This window comes from Ranitomeya imitator, chromosome 3, assembly GCF_032444005.1.
Source record: "Ranitomeya imitator isolate aRanImi1 chromosome 3, aRanImi1.pri, whole genome shotgun sequence".
NCBI classification, from domain to species: domain Eukaryota; kingdom Metazoa; phylum Chordata; class Amphibia; order Anura; family Dendrobatidae; genus Ranitomeya; species Ranitomeya imitator.
In genome coordinates, this window is record NC_091284.1 from 504,948,817 (window position 1) to 504,969,976 (window position 21,160).

Consider the following 21,160-nt stretch of genomic DNA (forward strand, 5'->3'; position numbering starts at 1 on the left):
TGCGGTCACTCCTTCCACTAGGCCTCCACTGACCACACCACTGCTGTCCGTGTACCCCTGGAACCAATTTAAAATTGCCTACAGCCATGTGTTATTATTTTAGGCCTTCGATGCCTGTCTGCGGTCCATTCTTTCAACTACTACTACACTGACCAGGTCACTGCTGCCCGTGTACCCCTGGAACCAATTTAAAATTGCCTACAGCCATGTGTTATTATTTTAGGCCTTCGATGCCTGTCTGCGGTCACTCCTTCCACTAGGCCTCCACTGACCACACCACTGCTGTCCGTGTACCCCTGGAACCAATTTAAAATTGCCTACAGCCATGTGTTATTATTTTAGGCCTTCGATGCCTGTCTGCGGTCCATTCTTTCAACTACTACTACACTGACCAGGTCACTGCTGCCCGTGTACCCCTGGAACCAATTTAAAATTGCCTACAGCCATGTGTTATTATTTTAGGCCTTCGATGCCTGTCTGCGGTCACTCCTTCCACTAGGCCTCCACTGACCACACCACTGCTGCCCGTGTACCCCTGGAACCAATTTAAAATTGCCTACAGCCAGCCCAATTTTTTTATTTTAGGCCTTCGATGCCTGTCTGCGGTCCATTCTTTCAACTACTACTACACTGACCAGGTCACTGCTGCCCGTGTACCCCTGGAACCAATTTAAAATTGCCTACAGCCATGTGTTATTATTTTAGGCCTTCGATGCCTGTCTGCGGTCACTCCTTCCACTAGGCCTCCACTGACCACACCACTGCTGCCCGTGTACCCCTGGAACCAATTTAAAATTGCCTACAGCCATGTGTTATTATTTTAGGCCTTCGATGCCTGTCTGCGGTCACTCCTTCCACTAGGCCTCCACTGACCACACCACTGCTGCCCGTGTACCCCTGGAACCAATTTAAAATTGCCTACAGCCAGCCCAATTTTTTTATTTTAGGCCTTCGATGCCTGTCTGCGGTCCATTCTTTCAACTACTACTACACTGACCAGGTCACTGCTGCCCGTGTACCCCTGGAACCAATTTAAAATTGCCTACAGCCATGTGTTATTATTTTAGGCCTTCGATGCCTGTCTGCGGTCACTCCTTCCACTAGGCCTCCACTGACCACACCACTGCTGCCCGTGTACCCCTGGAACCAATTTAAAATTGCCTACAGCCAGCCCAATTTTTTTATTTTAGGCCTTCGATGCCTGTCTGCGGTCCATTCTTTCAACTACTACTACACTGACCAGGTCACTGCTGCCCGTGTACCCCTGGAACCAATTTAAAATTGCCTACAGCCATGTGTTATTATTTTAGGCCTTCAATGCCTGTCTGCGGTCACTCCTTCCACTAGGCCTCCACTGACCACACCACTGCTGCCCGTGTACCCCTGGAACCAATTTAAAATTGCCTACAGCCAGCCCAATTTTTTTATTTTAGGCCTTCGATGCCTGTCTGCGGTCCATTCTTTCAACTACTACTACACTGACCAGGGCACTGCTGCCCGTGTACCCCTGGAACCAACATCAGAAAATATAAAAATAAGTATTTTGCTTACAAAAAAGAAAATACTGGAGAGATATCAAATGCAGACATTTTAACATTAAAAACAAACACACAACTAAAATCTGGTACAGTACTAAAAATGGCCACCAGCTACAATTACTTTCTCCTGCAAGTAGTTAACTGAAAGGTTTTTTCAATTGAAAACACACATATGGCATCCACCTAGTGTTGTCCTGTCGCGTCTTCTTTATATTATTGCCGAGAAGATGCAAAACAATGAAAATAATAAAATCATTAATTACCAAAATAATAGAGAAAGTCAACACCACATTGCAAATAAACATTCATTCCAAATAAAGAAGCAGGGCGCGTCCGAGGGTGAGTATATACCTAATAAGAATATAATCACCCTCGGACGCGCAATGCTTATTTCCAACAGCCTTCCTTCCTAAGAATCAGCCCTTCCGTGGTGTAGAGAGACGTTGTGTTACACTCCAAGGTGTTCCCTTGGTTGCCTTTCCTGAGCTTCGATCTTCCGGCTCTCGTTTAGTAGTTCTTGGAAACTACACTGCATTAGGCCTTCAAATTGGGTATGGGGTGTAGAGAGAGGGTGTGTTACACTCCAAGGTGTTCCCCAGGTTGCCTTTCCTGAGCTTCGATCTTCATGCTCTCGTTTAGTAGTTGTCGGAAACTACGCTGCATTAGGCCTACAAATTGGGTATGGGGTGTAGAGAGAGGGTTTGTTACACTCCAAGGTGTTCCCCAGGTTGCCTTTCCTGAGCTTCGATCTTCCGGCTCTTGTTTAGTAGTTGTTGGAAACTACGCTGCATTAGGCCTTCAAATTGGGTATGGGGTGTAGAGAGAGGGTATGTTACACTCCAAGGTGTTCCCCAGGTTGCCTTTCCTGAGCTTCGATCTTCCGGCTCTCGTTTAGTAGTTCTTGGAAACTACACTGCATTAGGCCTTCAAATTGGGTATGGGGTGTAGAGAGAGGGTGTGTTACACTCCAAGGTGTTCCCCAGGTTGCCTTTCCTGAGCTTCGATATTCCGGCTCTCGTTTAGTAGTTGTTGGAAACTACACTGCATTAGGCCTACAAATTTGGTATGGGGGAAACATTGGCGCATCTGCGGTCCCTCCTTCCTCTAGGCCTCCACTGACCTGTCTACTGCTGCCCGTGTTCCCCTGGAACCAATTTTAAATTGCCTACAGGCAGCCCAATTTATTATGTTAGGGCTTGAAAGCCTGTCTGCGGTCCCTCCTTCCACTAGGCCTCCACTGACCTGTCTACTGCTGCCCGTGTACCCCTTGAACCAACATCATAAAATAAAAAAAAAAGTATTTTGCTTATAAAAAAGAAAATACTGGTGAGATATCAAATGCAGACATTTTAACATTAAAAACAAACACACAACTAAAATCTGGTACAGTACTAAAAATGGCCACCAGCTACAATTACTTTCTCCTGCAAGTAGTTAACTGAAAGGTTTTTTAAATTGAAAACACACATATGGCAACCACCGAGTGTTGTCCTGTCGCGTCTTCTTTATATTATTGCCGAGAAGATGCAAAACAATGAAAATAATAAAATCATTAATTACCAAAATAATAGAGAAAGTCAACACCACATTGCAAATAAACATTCATTCCAAATAAAGAAGCAGGGCGCGTCCGAGGGTGAGTATATACCTAATAAGAATATAATCACCCTCGGACGCGCAATGCTTATTTCCAACAGCCTTCCTTCCTAAGAATCAGCCCTTCCGTGGTGTAGAGAGACGTTGTGTTACACTCCAAGGTGTTCCCCAGGTTGCCTTTCCTGAGCTTCGATCTTCCGGCTCTCGTTTAGTAGTTGTTGGAAACTACGCTGCATTAGGCCTTCAAATTGGGTATGGGGTGTAGAGAGATGGTGTGTTCCACTCCAAGGTGTTCCCCAGGTTGCCTTTCCTGAGCTTCGATCTTCCGGCTCTCGTTTAGTAGTTCTTGGAAACTACACTGCATTAGGCCTTCAAATTGGGTATGGGGTGTAGAGAGAGGGTGTGTTACACTCCAAGGTGTTCCCCAGGTTGCCTTTCCTGAGCTTCGATCTTCCGGCTCTCGTTTAGTAGTTCTTGGAAACTACACTGCATTAGGCCTTCAAATTGGGTATGGGGTGTAGAGAGAGGGTGTGTTACACTCCAAGGTGTTCCCCAGATTGCCTTTCCTGAGCTTCGATATTCCGGCTCTCGTTTAGTAGTTGTTGGAAACTACACTGCATTAGGCCTACAAATTTGGTATGGGGGAAACATTGGCGCATCTGCGGTCCCTCCTTCCTCTAGGCCTCCACTGACCTGTCTACTGCTGCCCGTGTTCCCCTGGAACCAATTTTAAATTGCCTACAGGCAGCCCAATTTATTATGTTAGGGCTTCGAAGCCTGTCTGCGGTCCCTCCTTCCACTAGGCCTCCACTGACCTGTCTACTGCTGCCCGTGTACCCCTTGAACCAACATCATAAAATAAAAAAAAAAGTATTTTGCTTATAAAAAAGAAAATACTGGTGAGATATCAAATGCAGACATTTTAACATTAAAAACAAACACACAACTAAAATCTGGTACAGTACTAAAAATGGCCACCAGCTACAATTACTTTCTCCTGCAAGTAGTTAACTGAAAGGTTTTTTCAATTGAAAACACACATATGGCATCCACCGAGTGTTGTCCTGTCGCGTCTTCTTTATATTATTGCCGAGAAGATGCAAAACAATGAAAATAATAAAATCATTAATTACCAAAATAATAGAGAAAGTCAACACCACATTGCAAATAAACATTCATTCCAAATAAAGAAGCAGGGCGCGTCCGAGGGTGAGTATATACCTAATAAGAATATAATCACCCTCGGACGCGCAATGCTTATTTCCAACAGCCTTCCTTCCTAAGAATCAGCCCTTCCGTGGTGTAGAGAGACGTTGTGTTACACTCCAAGGTGTTCCCCAGGTTGCCTTTCCTGAGCTTCGACCTTCCGGCTCTCGTTTAGTAGTTGTTGGAAACTACGCTGCATTAGGCCTTCAAATTGGGTATGGGGTGTAGAGAGATGGTGTGTTCCACTCCAAGGTGTTCCCCAGGTTGCCTTTCCTGAGCTTCGATCTTCCGGCTCTCGTTTAGTAGTTCTTGGAAACTACACTGCATTAGGCCTTCAAATTGGGTATGGGGTGTAGAGAGAGGGTGTGTTACACTCCAAGGTGTTCCCCAGGTTGCCTTTCCTGAGCTTCGATCTTCATGCTCTCGTTTAGTAGTTGTCGGAAACTACGCTGCATTAGGCCTACAAATTGGGTATGGGGTGTAGAGAGAGGGTTTGTTACACTCCAAGGTGTTCCCCAGGTTGCCTTTCCTGAGCTTCGATCTTCCGGCTCTCGTTTAGTAGTTGTTGGAAACTACGCTGCATTAGGCCTTCAAATTGGGTATGGGGTGTAGCGAGAGGGTGTGTTACACTCCAAGGTGTTCCCCAGGTTGCCTTTCCTGAGCTTCGATCTTCCGGCTCTCGTTTAGTAGTTCTTGGAAACTACACTGCATTAGGCCTTCAAATTGGGTATGGGGTGTAGAGAGAGGGTGTGTTACACTCCAAGGTGTTCCCCAGGTTGCCTTTCCTGAGCTTCGATCTTCCGGCTCTCGTTTAGTAGTTCTTGGAAACTACACTGCATTAGGCCTACAAATTGGGTATGGGGTGGAGAGAGATGGTGTGTTACACTCCAAGGTGTTCCCCAGGTTTCCTTGCCATTGCTTCGGTCTTCCGACTCTCGTTTAGTAGTTGTAGAAAAGTACACTGCATTAGGCCTACAAAATGGGTATGGGGTGGAGAGAGAGGGTGTGTTACACTCCAAGGTGTTCCCCAGGTTGCCTTTCCTGAGCTTCTATCTTCAGGCTCTCATTAAATTGTGGTTAAATGGAACAACTGCATTTGGCGTACTAGTTGGTTTGGGGCCTACTATCGGTGTCTGCCACTCCTTGCTGTTCTCCTGGTTTCCTGTCCTGAAATTCCATTTTCAGGCTCTCGTTAAGTAGTTGTTAATGTTAGACTGCATTTGGCCTACTAGTTGGGTTGGGGCCTACTATCGGTGTCTGCCACTCCTTGCTGTTCTCCTCCACTGAACAAAGCTGTGCCGCCTGTTTACTACGGTTGCCAATTTTGAACTGCATTTCGACTACTTACTGATTTGGCCCTACTCTCTGTGTCAGCCTCTCATTCCAGTTGTCCTCCACTGCAATGCCCCCTGGTTATTCCTGTGTTACCAATTTTGAACTGCATTTAGCCCACTTTATTCTTTGGGCCTATATCTGTGTTTCCACTTCATCGTGCCCATTGCCCAGCCAGTGATAGATGAGTCTGCTGGTACATTGACCCATAACGCAACATTCCCCGTGCATGCTACACAACAACATTGTGACCCTGCTGAAAGTCAGGTTGCTCTTCCCGCATACCATAGCACCTTACACTGGGACAAAGAGGAAGGTGCAGATGAAAGTGCAGGTTCCTTCATCAGGTGGGGGGAGGAATACTAGTTGGCGACGTCACTGGCACAGGGCCTCTCATAGAACGCAAAAGTGTTGCTGCCGGTGGGAGGCGCCCCCGCCGTGCAAACACACCGCTGTACTTTGAGGGGCCCTGTGCCAGTGCCAATGCCAACAAGTGGGCCCCCCCTGCTTGCTCAGGATCACAGCACTTGCAAAGTTGAAATACTTACCTTTCCCTGCTCCACTGCCGTGACGTGGTCCAGATTTCCTGGGCCCACTAATTACTTGAACCAGCCCTACCCCACACAACTTTAGCCAAATGACCCCCAATTTCAAATGCCTTCCAATTATTATAAGGTAAATTACGCTTGACAAGCTTCATTAAGAAGAATGGATGGTTTTGACATTAAAATGGGCACTCTAGGTGTTTTCCTGGCCCCCACTCACTGCCGACTATGCTGCCCCATTGACTTGCATTGGGTTTCGTGTTTCGGTCGATCCCGACTTTACGTCATAATCGGCCGATTTCACTCGACCCGACTTTTGAGATAGTCGGGTTTCGCGAAACCCGGCTCGACTCTAAAAAGGTCAAGGTCGCTCAACTCTACTTCTCACATCTTAAAAATATCAAAAGCACATCCAATTTTATCGCTGTTACATAGACGACTTGTTCATGATGTGAAACGGCACTGAACACAAGGCAGGTCTCTTTGTAGAAGAATTAAATAGAAACAAAAAGGGGTCTCTCGTTCACATCCAGCATCTCTAAAGAGAAAATGTTGTTTTTAGATCTGGAGTTATCAATTACAAATCAAGTGATTTCCAGCAAAACACATTTCAAAATAGTTGATACCAACTGGTATCTAGTGTCATGATCTAGACCATGGTTTGTTTCTTGCTATTCTCTCCCTGGTCTGGTCATGTGGGGGTTAACCTCCTTTGCCTCATTTTGGGATCTGTTTTGCTATTTTAGTCCATGGCTTTCTGCAAGCAGTGTCAGCTATAGTTCTTGCCCCGGCTTCAGCGACTGACCTGTTACACCCTGATTTATCCTCTGCCCATTTACCCAGTTCCCCTACCTTCCCATTCCTGCTTTCCTGCTCATCTTGCTGTGTGCTCCATATGCTTTGACCTAGGTATCTGACCTGGCTTGTCCTCTGACCTGTTTCTCTGTGTTAAGTCTTTGGCATCTCCGCTCCCAACTGGCTCTGACTTCTTTAGCTTGTATCTGACCATGTGTATTCCTGCTTCCTTGCTCATCTTGCTGTGTGCTCCCCGTGCTTTGACCTTGGTATCTGACCTGGCTTGTCCTCTGACATGTTTCTCTGTCTTACGTCTCTGGCATCTCCGCTCCCGACTGGCTCTGACTTCTTTGGCTTGTATCTGACCATGTGTATTGCTGTTTCCCCTGGTACTGCATTTCCTGTCTGTTCCTGACCCGGCTTGTCTGACCTCTCTCACCACCTTGTGGCACCTGCACTGCCGTACTGAAGCATTTCACCATGAGTGCTACCTTTCTTCCCTCTCCAGCATCCCCTGGGAGAGGATGATGTGGCAGCATTACATTCAGATTTTTGTAGTGCACACTATCCAAAGTGGAAGCAAAATATACCATCAAACCTATTCCAGCGGATAAGAAGGAGTTGCACTTCCACTTCTGATTATATTGATCAATCCAAAATCCTAACTTCGAGTTGCAAAGAAAACAGATATCCAAAAGCTCAAGTGGAAACAGCTTATCCAAGAAATTTGGGTTTAACACAGAAAAACTGCCAAAAAATATACCGGTAAACTTAAAACAAAAGAACAGGTAGGAAAATGTAAAAATATACCGGTAAACTTAAAACAAAAGAACAGGTAGGAAAATGTAAAATGTAGTTTTGTGACTACATATAATAGGGGAAATTTAAACCATTTGAGGAATTTTAAATAGTAATGAGCAAATTTGTTAGAAAAACAATCGCTAAACATAAAATCAGGACAAATATGGCACATTGGGATTCGTTATTGGAAACACAAGCAAAATTTTATAAAATCGGAGAAAATCGGAAACATTCGGTAACATATGGGAAAATATTTGCATTGCCACTAAACTATTTTGAGCACTTTGGCTACAATAATGGTGGTGTATGATAAGCATGGGGTATGTGTTTGATGAGAGTAGGGGGTTGGCAGAGCACTCAGAGGAGCGGCATGCTTACAATCTTTCTTTTTTCCTTCTAACTTTATGTGTGCACATTGTGGCCAGCCAATGAGGGTGCAGGAAACTTCCACAATGTGCTGACACCATGGCTTGTGCCATTTGCTGCTGAAATCACATGTCCCTCTCCATATAAAGAGCGGACATGTTGTTTTAGAGCTATTTTGGCAATGTAACTGCCCCTGATGTTGGGACTGTTTGCTGATAGATTTTAGCTAGTTAGATAGGTGGTTGTTTCCTAGTCAGATAATTTAGATAGCTAGTATCCTAGTGTCCTGTGTGGCTCTGAAATTGATCTTCCAGAAGATTTTTTTGTGTTCCATTACTGAGGTACACAGACAAAAATAGCAGGGCACATTTCATAGAAGTGTGTTGTGCACTGCTTCTATTGTGCTTCATGCACAAGTAGACCTTCCTAAATCTTATTTTTTTCACTTGATAAATGTGATACAGCAAGGCAAATGTCAACTTGTCATTTTGTGGTGTGATGACATTGTTCTGTTATATGAGCTATTGGCCAGGAAAAAAGTTATTTAGTAGTGGTGAAATTGAACTGCCTGCATAGCTCATGCACTTTAAAAAAAATTCTGTTGCTAAACATGATACAGCTCGCCATATCCCACATTGTAATTTCATGGTGGTGAAATTAAGCTGTCAGCAGAGCTCATGCATGTTAAAAAAAACTTCTGTTGCTAAACATGATACAGCCCGCCATATCCCACATTGTAATTTTGTGCTGGTGATATTGTTCTGTGTGTAGAGCTGTTGCACAGTAGAAAAAGTTTTGGGGCAGTTGTTAACGTGATTCAGCACACCATACATCACCTTTTCATTTAGTGTCGGTGAAATTCAACTGCCTGCATAGCTCATGAAAAAACATATTTTTTCTATTGATAAACGTGATACAGCCCGCCATATCCCATGTTGTAATTTTGTGGCGGTGAAATTAAACTGTCTGCAGAACTCATACACATAGAAAAAAAACATTCTGTTGCTAAACATGATACAGGCTGCCATATCCCACATATCTACCTCATTGTAGATTGTAAGCTCTGAAGAGCAGGGTCATCATTATTTTAGATTTAATTTCTTGATTATCATAAACTTTGTCACTGTTCACTATTTTACATATATGAACTGCTGACTTGTAAAGCTCTGCGAAATATGTTTGCACTATATAAATAAAGGTTATTATTATTAGTAGATAGAAGATGGTTAAGTTCAAGCTCTTAGCTTTGCCATGTGTAGAAGGAAATAATCTTTTATGTGAGCACAACTGCACAAATGAGGGCTTGCTGCTGTGCTGACAGAGGGTGGAGTAGGGTGAACACAGCAAGCTGCTTGTCTGTGAGAGAGGTGCAGGCGGAGATGTTACAGAGGATTGAGAAAGATGGGGTGTGCTTGGTATCTAAGATCAGTCAAAAACAGCAACCATGTCCACTTCCATATCAGCTGACGGGCTATCACTCACCTCGACTGTAGTGGGTAAACAAGTGTAGGTTCTGCAGTTAGAGACCTGTGTGATAACACTTGCCACGGTGTGTTGGAGGAAAAATCAGAAGGCACGGTTGATGAGGTGGATGGTGGTTGGTGAGGTCCACTAGTCTGCATTTTAGCATAGTGAGATTCCCAATTTAATGCATGTTGATCACGCATTTGCCAATCATGCATGTAGTAGTCAAATTATTACATTTTTAACTCTACTCTGTCGTTTTTAAAAAAGTTGGCAGAAAACGTGATTTTTTGTCATTTTTGGCACTCTGAAAAAAAAGACCCAAGATAAGCAACTGTAGACCCGCGAACGCTGCTGGCCACTGACAGAGTAGCATTGCTTATATACACTGAAAGAGAACACCTCATATACAGATCAAAAACGTCCAAGATAAAGAGGGGAAATATAATCCTCCACATATGCATATCAACCAATTGAGGAACAGTTGGAGGTGAGATTTCCAATATAAATATCATTTATTAGTTAGAATAACAATACAAAAATCATTAAATACAATAATCCACATGAGAGAGAGTACATGTCAGACGGAAACAAACCATCTGTAAAATGGTGTCAGCAGAGAATGAGACATAACGGGAACAGAACACCAGGGCAGGGATAGACCTGAGGAATAGTACAGGATACTATATATATGTATAACAGCGCTCCACTATTAGTGCCCAAGCAAATGAGTATAATAAGTATCAATGGATGGCACAAAAAGCGCCTATCAGCCCAAGCTACCGCTGTTGGTATTGCACTAAATCCATAAGCCAGTATAGCCAAGAGAATATAAACAATGGCCTTGGAGCATCAGATAGTATATATTACCTGCGGTCATGTTTCTCGATGCGTGTTTCACCACACCTGTGGCTTCATCAGGGGGTAAGTAGGCCATGTCCGTGATCCCTTTATATAGCGGTGTATAGAGTAATGTAATTATCCACAGCCATATGCGGCGTGCCCCCGCCATGTTGCGATGCGCCGAGGAGAGCGGCGCTCCTGATGCACGTCACCACGTCACGTGACCCAGTCACATGACCGGGCCCACGACCATGGAGACGCGTACACCAGAGCCGGGCGCCACCCACCACCGCGCGAGGCAGCACATGCGTGGTGCGTGCACTGGCCGGTTACAGAGGGAGATGGTAACTATCTAGAATTATCTCTAAGATAAGAAAATGGGGGCATATTAAGATCCGGGCTCGTGCCAGAGAGACGTTATGCAGCTAATGTTTTAACTATGTCCAACCAATAAATCGTTGTACCAGATAGGAGATAAACAAATATATGCAAATTTAAAGTCTCACTCATAGCCCCTAATAAATATCACCCCAGAATACATAAAGATATATCACAAATGTGCATAAACACTATCTAATGGAAAATGTGAACAAATAGGAATATCTACATATATCTGGGAAATAAAACAAGGACCACTATACAAGACCCATTCTTTAGTCTAATACATATCAATATATCATAGGTGCTGGTATTAACAATATCTTGATAGTGTGTAGCATCCAAACTGGTGGTCGTATGATGGGCCGTGGTACGCATAGTTGGTGGATCTACCAAGTCCACTGTCTGGATTGTAGGGGTCCATAGAGTGGTCCAGAAAACAATCTTCCACCTCTCCCAATTATTCCGCCATATATTGCACAAACTGCATTCAACAACGATGTGAACCAATGTGATATAACTAGAATAAAAGAAGACAGGTTAAAACCAAAACACAAATCCAGAAAACACTAGAACAAAAACTAAAATTCGCGCCTACTAATCATAGAAAGGACTTGAAGCTTTGGAGTTGCATTGCTTGTTGTGGTTGCATAACTATTTATTCTGCGGGAAGCCGCAACGTAACCTCCTCATTTTCCTTCTCCTCTGCTGAGCTACTCAGCTGCATGCCTGTGGGTTTACTCCAAGTGGGATCTAATACCTCATTGTCATCTTCTCTGTTCTCTCACTCCTCGCCCTGAGATTCATCTTCCTCCTTTTTCTGCCCTGATAGCACAGAACAGTCCATGATCGCCTCAAGTATCTGAGTCTCATCAGGATTACCTCCACCCCCAGGGGTTAACATCTGGATTAAACTGAAAACAAAATTGGGCAAAATTTGGTGCTTATGATTTCCTCCTCTTGACTCTTTGGAGTACATCTCTGATGGCCATGGCATAAAATGTGTGAACAGATCTGCAGACTCATACTCAGCCATTCATGGTTCCCTACAGTCAGTTGGGTGGTTGGAGAGTTCTGATGTGGGGGAAAGCAAGGCTAAATGGGGTGCAACCTCTGAGGTCTGCACTGTGTGTGATGTTAAGGTGGAGGAAAAGGAGCAAAGACCACTTAATGCAGTGCTTGCCATCTACTGGAGCACATGTTCTTTCTGGCCCTCATATACAAAGCGTACCACTGTGTGGCTGCCAAAGAAAGGGAGTGGAGTTGCCCCTTCAGTAACAGAAGTTGTAAACTTTGCTGCTCACTGCAGCAAAACAAACCAACTTCTCATCTCTCATATCATACCTGTCTCACAACCCTTAACAGCTATTCGGTAGTTTGAATTATCTTGTATGTCAACCAGCCCCTCCTCCCTCTCCTCTCATTTCAGCTGAAGACTTTGCCTCACCACCTGTGACCTTGACCCAGTAACGTCACACCTCATTCTAAACCTTACCACAGTCTTCATCCCAAGCCTAACCCACCTCTTCAACTTGTCACTAACAACTGGTGTCTTCCCCTCCTGATTCAAATACACCTCGATCACACCCATCCTCAAATTTCTCCTCTTGCTCCCTCTTTGACCGCTTACAATATGACTTCCGCCTGCACCATTCAACTGAAACTGTCCTGACTAAAGTCACCAATGACCTACTAATCGCTAAATGAAAGCGACACTAGTTTGTCCTCCTCCTTCTCCTGGACCTGGCATCTGCCTTTGACAAGGTGGACCATTCTCTCTTACTACAGACTTTCTGATCTATTGACATTACAGACTTGGCCCTTTGTTGGGTCTCCTCGTACCTAACAGACATGATATTCAGCATCTCACAATCATACACCACCTGCTCATTTGCCCCCTATGTGTTGGTGCTCCCCAAGGTTCAGATGTAGGCCCGGACACTATGATTATTTTATGCGCTCCCCCCTTTTAAAGGGACCAAGCCCTAAGGTGTTCCCAGCTAACAGATAGGAGACACCTAATATTTAAGGCTACTCCTACAATATCCTATCCTTAGATTTTTCTGACAATAGCAGTCTATGAAACTGATATTTGTGCTACCTTTGTGTGGCTGAGCATGAAAGCAGGTTGAGCTGTTGCATGTGGTATTGTGGCTGTCAGCACAGCACGCCTACACTGATCCCTCAACCACCTTTTTCTTAATTTGAAGTTCAATTCAAAACTGTAAATGCTGGCCCAGACCCTGATAGTTCATGCATGGCTGAATGCTGCCTTGCCATTCTAAAATTTGTACTGTGGTGAATTGACGCCACTTTCCTGGTGTCTGCCCCTAATTTGATCTGTTTTGACAGATTTTGGGCCATTATAAGGTGTTGAGGTTCCGCCGCTGCACGGGGGGAAACTCGAACCATGTCTGCTGTGGTCTCCCATTCTCCTCTAGCCACAGTGGAGCCTGCTCAGCAGAGACATCGGTCCCAGCATCTGGCTCAGGATGATACTGGACGACTGGTTACTGCTGCCCTTCCAGGCTCTGTCACTGTAGCCAGCAATGTTCAGCAGCGAGCAGGTCTTTTTGGGACTAAGTCCCGCTTTTCCCATACTGAGCATGCCCACGGGATGACCTCCCATTGGAGGTCGGGGGTCACATGCTCAGGTCCTGTAGGAGCTCCTATTGGGCCACCAGGAAGATCTTTGTCTGCTACAGCTATAAAAGTTTTGCATGGCCGCACGGCCATGCGCTAGTATCGACTTATGTTTTGAGCCTTGCTACTGTGTGGTCATGTTTGCATATGGTCAGGGTTGGCTGAAATAAGCCCCTAGAATACTGGCACCCCCAGTGAGGAGTTTTGTGTGTTTGGATTCAGGTCTTGGCTGAAAAAAGCCCTAGAATACCGGCACCTCCAGTGAGGAATTGTTTGTGTGCTATGCTATCCTAGCGATTCTGTGAAGTAACAGAGTTTGCTAATACTGCCATATAGCGCCACCAATTGCTAGCAGCAGGTTCCTCTCCTGCACGATGGCCCCGGGTTGCGAACGCACCTATTATCACATATATTTATTCTCGGTGCGTTCCGCCAACCCTAACAGTTGTGTGTGCATTTGTTTATGTCTCCCATTGACTTTAATGGCAAAATATTTGACAAAAAAAGCGAATATTGCAAATTCGGCGATCGTAATCTGAACTGAACATTGAAATATTTGATCATCTCTAATTTTAAATAAGCATTGGTGTCTTATAAAGAAAGACCCAGTATTGAAGGAATTGGTCCCCCCCAAAACTCTCAATCAAACACAAGAAGATAGGATAGGCATATTCAAAAATGAAGACAAACAATGTTTCTGTTGCAACATCAACTGTGGGGCACAACAGTTTGTTCCTAAAAATTCTTCGAGCATGTTCGCACACACAGGAACTCAATTGTGGTTCCAGCTTTGTGGTGTATGTAGTCACATTCATTTGTTGACTCCAATACATTGGTCAGATGACCCAGAGATTGCAGAACCACATAACTAGCCACAGAGACAACATAAAAAAGGGTTATCAACTGCATAGTTTATCCAGACACCTGGCTGGGGTACACCATTAAAGGGACTTTGTCACCTGAATTTAGAGGGAACAATTTTCAGCCATAGAGGCGGGGTTTTCGGGTGTTTGATTCACCCTTTCCTTACCCGCTGGCTGCATGCTGGCTGCAATATTGGATTAAAGTTCATTCTCTGTCTGCCGTAGTACATGCCTGCACAAGGCAATCTTGTTAACCTCACAGGGGATCAAAGCCCACTACTGAGGCAAGTAGCAAACAGTGATCAAACTCTTCTCTGGAGGTGCCGGAATTCTAATGGATAGATGTCAGCCCTGAATCCATGCAAACTCCTCTCCAAAGGTGCCAGCATTCTGACGGCTTACTGCCAGCCCTGAGCACATGCTGACACAGACCACCTTGTTGTAATGTCTCATTCTCACATGAAAAGAGGTTGATACTAGCGTACCAGGGTGCACCTCTGTGAGCCTTTTATACACAAAGCTCAAGTCCAGTCAGACAGAATCTTGCCTGTGGAGCAATCCGGAGCTGCCACATCACCAGACCAGCTGATGACTGAACACCAATGAGATGTTGCCACATCATGAGCATACTCAGTAGGATGATTTCTGGATTTAGTCTCCAGAGCGTTCGCTTGTTGCTTCCCACTGCTGGTTACCATAGGCTTTGCTGAAGAGCTAGCAGTAACCAGAGGAATAGCACAAGCCTGAGCAAGATGCTGACACCGACGTCTATGCTCAGCAGCACCCGCAGCAGCCAAAGCTAGATGTGAGACCGCAGATGCAGGCAAGACTTGAAATCTACCTCATGCAGTGGGTAAAGAATGAAAGAATAGATACATAAATATACATTTACGATTTTTAAATAAGTACAGTGCAGGAATTTATAAATAAAATGATTTTGAATGCATTATCATTCCGACAACCAATTCATGTTATTATGTTAAATTTTGGGAGGTGAGTTATCCCCCCTCTCGGACTGAGACCCTTGTGTTTGTTAATATTTATTAGAGAAACATAGCAAAGATGGGAAGTTCCAAGGGAGAAACCGCAGCCACATAAAAATGGAGAGACGTGTATAAATTGTCCCACAAGTCATACAGCTTTATATACCAGACAAGGGCTCTTTGTGAGCATAAACGCGTTGTGTACCTCCACTTTTCTTTATGACATCTGTTATTTTTAGCAATCCTTTTAAGTGACATGTTATTTTTTATTTGTAACCTTCGAGAATAAATAAATCTTTTGTACATAGCAATAGTCTTTCCTCCAGTCCGGTTATTCAGCTGGAGATCAAATTGGACTTCAAACTGGGATCATACCATCAAACGGAAGCGCCTCCAAATTTTTTTTCTCCTTCTTTGGTTAGCTGTGCTACCAATTCCAACTTTGCCTTCTATTTTATCATGTTTTGGATATATTGTATACATTGCTTAAATTATTATTTTCTAGCTGGACATCATTTTCATTAAAAAAGTGCATGGTGGTTTGGCAATTGATATTTCTGGTTCTGTGTTGACAATTATATAGACTATAAAACATTAAATTCATAGAAAATAATTTTATCATCAACCTAACGTTTTCTAATTTGCATTGGCACAATATTATATGAAGACATTGTAAGCATTTATAATTTATGCCTGTGAAGATTGCATTTGTAAAATGTTTCATTTAAGTGGAGCGCCCCCAGACACAGGGCCACAGGTTACTTGGTACCGGTCCTTTCTGTCTCAGTTCTGGGGTTGTCACGGTGGCTGGACCCGGTCCATGACCCTGCTAAGGGGCGTCCAATAAAGGGTGATGGTGCGTAGTGCGAGGAATAACGAGGACACAGGGTTCAGTTTCTTTACCTTTTACTGAAGGTTTCAGGATCCTCAATCCAGGGCACTTTCAACAGGGCTGTCTGAGACCGGCCGGTCCGAAGGCACATCCAGAGTTCCCTTTGCAGGTGGAAATCAGTGTCTACCCACTAGCGCCTGTGTGTTGTAGTGCTTCCCTGCTGAGCATTCAGGATAGTCCTCACAAGTTCTGTTCTCGTTCGTTCTAGATCTTTCTCTTCTCCGTCCCCCAGGTATATTATGGCTAGGACGCACCTTTATGACAGGTAGGCCTGGAGTTATTCTGGAACCCTAGTGTCGCCCCTCTCCCACGATTGCCTCCTATGTCCTTCTTAGGTGTTGTATGGTAGACAGCCAACCTGTAATTAACTGTCCTGCCGCTGTTTGAAGTAATGCGTGGAGACTGTTACTTCTTCGGTGCTCTGGCCACCGGCTATGCGCCTCAGTAAGATGTTGCCGTTCTCGGGGCATGACTCCCACTGGATCTCCTTTGTGCTGATCTCGTTTCTCACCGTTCCACAATATCCTTCCTATCTTGTCTCTTTCTTAGGATACCGCCGCAAGGTAGTGCAGGCGCGGTTCCGTAACAATCTGTCCTTTTGCTAGGTACCTGTCAGATTTCCCAGTTCTGACAGGTCCTCCCTGGAGCTCTCCCAGGCTTCGTTCTGCCTAACTTCCTGTCCGACCCCTAGTTTTACCAATGTGAGAAGTGGCCCAATAAATTAGCCTTTTGCTCCCCCTAGTGGCTGGAGTGTGAAGTGTAGTGTGTGCTTGGTGATACGTGGTCAGTAGAACTCCTTTATTGCCATCAGACGTACCATCACTCCCCTTAGTGGCAGAGCGACGTTACTGCAACGACCAGCTCTCTGGGGCGCTGCATAAGCAAGTTTTGTTTCTTTGTTTATATTACCATAAAATATTTGTAAAAAACCAAGAACTAACAAGGATACCTAAAAAATAACCTTTATTAATAATCGCTAAAAAAGTACTCTTTCCATAGATAGAACAAACATATAATTATGTACCTGTAGGGCCCTAGGAAGAATCTACACTGAGACCTACCTAGCAGTGGAGGTTGGCACCCTAAGTTACTGCGGTAGGCGCCCCCACTCAACGTCGACTAACCCTAGGGAATCCCTAGAAGACCCTAAATTGGGAACCCTAAAGTAGACCTAAAAAATCCCTAACAGAAGCCCTACCTGGCAGTGGGGGTTGGCACCCTAATGTGAAGCGGTAGGCGCCCCCACTCCACGTCGACTGACCCTAGAAGCCCTAGAACGTCCCTGAATAGGGATAGAATAAAGAAAATGTCCCAAAAACAAACCCAAACACCCCCAAAAAAATAAATATCTTAAACAAAAAACGAAAAAATATAAATAATAAAGAATATGCAATGAGTCTAATGCTTAAATATGCGTATATTTCGTGTAATAGACAATTATGTCTATAGCAATATCTGCCAGCAAAAAGATTAAAAAAAAATAGGGTGAATGAGAAAATACTAGTATTGTCCATATTCAATACATACATGCGATCTTTTTATGGTTTAAGGAGTAAAATACTTGAGGTTTTAGTCAAATGCTAAAATATAAGAACATGGTCACCCGCTATACAAAAAGTCAACCATATAGTACATTAACATCAGAAACCTCAGTTGAGCAGCAAGATACAGCAGCTACAGCAGCTTATCCTTTTCTTGCTTGCGGCTACAATACCCCTGATGAACCCCCGTTCCATCCACATGGGGGGGAAACGCGTCGGGCATTGGTCGGGGAGACTGCTGTCTTTTGCTTGACTAGATGTCCGGATCCATCTGATGAAACCGCATACCCACCACGGACCCGTGTTACTGGGATCTATCTAACATTGCTTCATATCCACCACGGACCTGCAGATGAGTATTGAATGCTCTCTGATTTCTTTTTGTGAGGGGGATCATTGTGTCCTGCCCTATTATTTCCTGTACCTGTGGGGGTCTCGGTGTGGTGGGCTTTGATGGACTTGTCACTTTGTAACATATATTGAAACAATAATAGCACCTGCTCTGGTGAAATATACATTGAAATTACAATAACAACATGAGCAATTTTGATGCTACTTATCTTAAAGCACTGTTTCAATGTGATTAACGGGCAATCTCTATCAAGCATTCATATTTATCATTCTTTATTTGGGTGTAAGGAGTTATACATCTGATTTTCTAGCTGCTGTATCTTGCTGCTCAACTGAGGTTTCTGATGTCAATGTACTATATGGTTGACTTTTTGTATAGCGGGTGACCATGTTCTTATATTTTAGCATTTGACTAAAACCTCAAGTATTTTACTCCTTAAACCATAAAAAGATTGCATGTATGTATTGAATATGGACAATACTAGTATTTTCTCATTCACCCTATTTTTTTTAATCTTTTTGCTGGCAGATATTGCTATAGACATAATTGTCTATTACACGAAATATACGCATATTTAAGCATTAGACTCATTGCATATTCTTTATTATTTATATTTTTTCGTTTTTTGTTTAAGATATTTATTTTTTTTGGGGTGTTTGGGTTTGTTTTTGGGACATTTTCTTTATTCTATCCCTATTCAGGGACGTTCTAGGGCTTCTAGGGTCAGTCGACGTGGAGTGGGGGCGCCTACCGCTTCACATTAGGGTGCCAACCCCCACTGCCAGGTAGGGCTTCCGTTAGGGATTTTTTTAGGTCTACTTTAGGGTTCCCAATTTAGGGTCTTCTAGGGATTCCCTAGGGTTAGTCGACGTTGAGTGGGGGTGCCTACCGCAGTAACTTAGGGTGCCAACCTCCACTGCTAGGTAGGTCTCAGTGTAGATTCTTCCTAGGGCCCTACAGGTACATAATTATATGTTTGTTCTATCTATGGAAAGAGTACTTTTTTTAGCGATTATTAATAAAGGTTATTTTTTAGGTATCCTTGTTAGTTCTTGGTTTTTTGAGTTGGTCTAGGATTCCACATACGGTATATTTGGATTAAGGTTGTGTTTTTTCATAAAATATTTGTACTTAAATTTCAAAATTGCTTTTCTGTAAGTATGTCGATTGTCTTAATAAATGGGAAATTATCTTCCGTAATCTATATATAAAATGTTCACAGCAGAGCTATATATTACTGTACACTGTACACTACGTCATGAAGGAATGGCATAAGTCACACAGATTTATCAACACGACATTCCTTGTTCTATAGAAAGTCATTTACATTTATATCCAGTATCTCACCAGTCAAGCTGCCATATATTTTTTATTCTAGTGATATATGCTTGTAGAAGGAGATATTGCTGTCAGGAGCAAACTATACATATAGCAGCACAGTAATAAGAATTATGAAACCACTCTGGATTTATGATTGTTCAGCACAGAACTGCAGTCCTGAGAGAGTTTATGAACTGTTCTTTGGATTGTGTCATAGGAAGAATAAAGGGACTAACAAGGATTTGTTTTAACCTACTGCTGAGCAGTAAAATTCTGAAAACATATTGTGTTGCAAAAAAAGGTGTCACATAAATGGCATAGGACATCTAAAAACAAACAAATCAAAGAGATTTGTTGTTGAATAACAAATAAGCGAGTTTTTTCTTAGATTAATTCACTTCATATGAATGTTTTTATAGTTACAGGCCCAAACAATATACACATTTTTTACTTTTTTAAACGTGAAACCTGAAAAATCCAAAGAACGTCTTCCAACATTCCGATCCCTTGGAGATGGAATATCTTCCAGTTAATTTATACTGATCTGTAATGTATAAGCCCACTACAAATATGATTAAATATTTATTGAAAGGAAAACTAAGGATAGTTAAACCACTTAGCGAGAGTTAATTTTGGCATTAATGACCAGGCCAAATTTTGGAAATATGTCCAGTGTCACTTTATGTGGTAGTAACTCGGGAATCCTTAAACAGATCCCAGCTAATGTTTTTTTCATGACATATTGTAGTTAATGTTAGTGGTAAATTTTGGTTGATATGATTTGTGTATATTTCTGGTTTTAAGTCTCCTCATTTTGGCATGCTTAACATGTCACTCTCCGCAAGGAGAAACAATACTTCTTGGATATCGGTCAGATGCCTCTCACACAGCCAACCCGGATCTCGACTTTGCACTGAAAAGGGGCAGTACCCCGAAACACAGTGTCTGCAAATTGAAATTCTGGTTTGGCTATTATCCTAAGTCATGTGACAAGGCTCGTTAAAGGGTCGACATTAACTTGTAGGATTGCTACTTTCCAATAGGTGGCACTAGAGTTCTAGTTCTTTTCCTCTCTGTAGAGACAATTTGTATAATTAGCATATTTCCCAGAGAAGCATTGCGGCTTTAAGTTTCCTCATCTTAGCATGTCAATCTCCGCAAGGAGAAACGATACTTCTTGGATAAAAATATTGCAAATGTGACAAAAAGTTTGAAAAAAAGTTAGGAAATTAGCAAGGTACAAAGTTCATCATTAATGATGGGTGAGCACTAAAATGCTTTGGTGCTCGTTGCTCGGGTCAAGCAAATTGGAATGCTCGGGTTGCTCGACCCGAGCAACGAGCGAGCTCAATGTAAGTCTAGGGGAAACCGAGCATTTTTGCTATGACACTCGGGAGGTCCATTTAGGGTCTTAAAATGTCAGAAATCGATGAGAACAGTGCTCAAATGACATGGGAGCATCATGGGGAAGACCCCTGGAAGCATTTCTGACTCCCAGGTCACAGCTGTGAACAATGTTGTCAGTCTTACTCCACTTCTACGGGCGTACAATAAAAAACTAAACTACCGTATATACTCGAGTATAAGCTGAGATTTTCAGCCCAAATTTTTGGGCTGAAAGTGCCCCTCTCGGCTTATACTCGAGTCACGGTAGCGGTGGGGTCGGCGGGTGAGGGGGAGAGAGTGCTGAGGCATACTTACC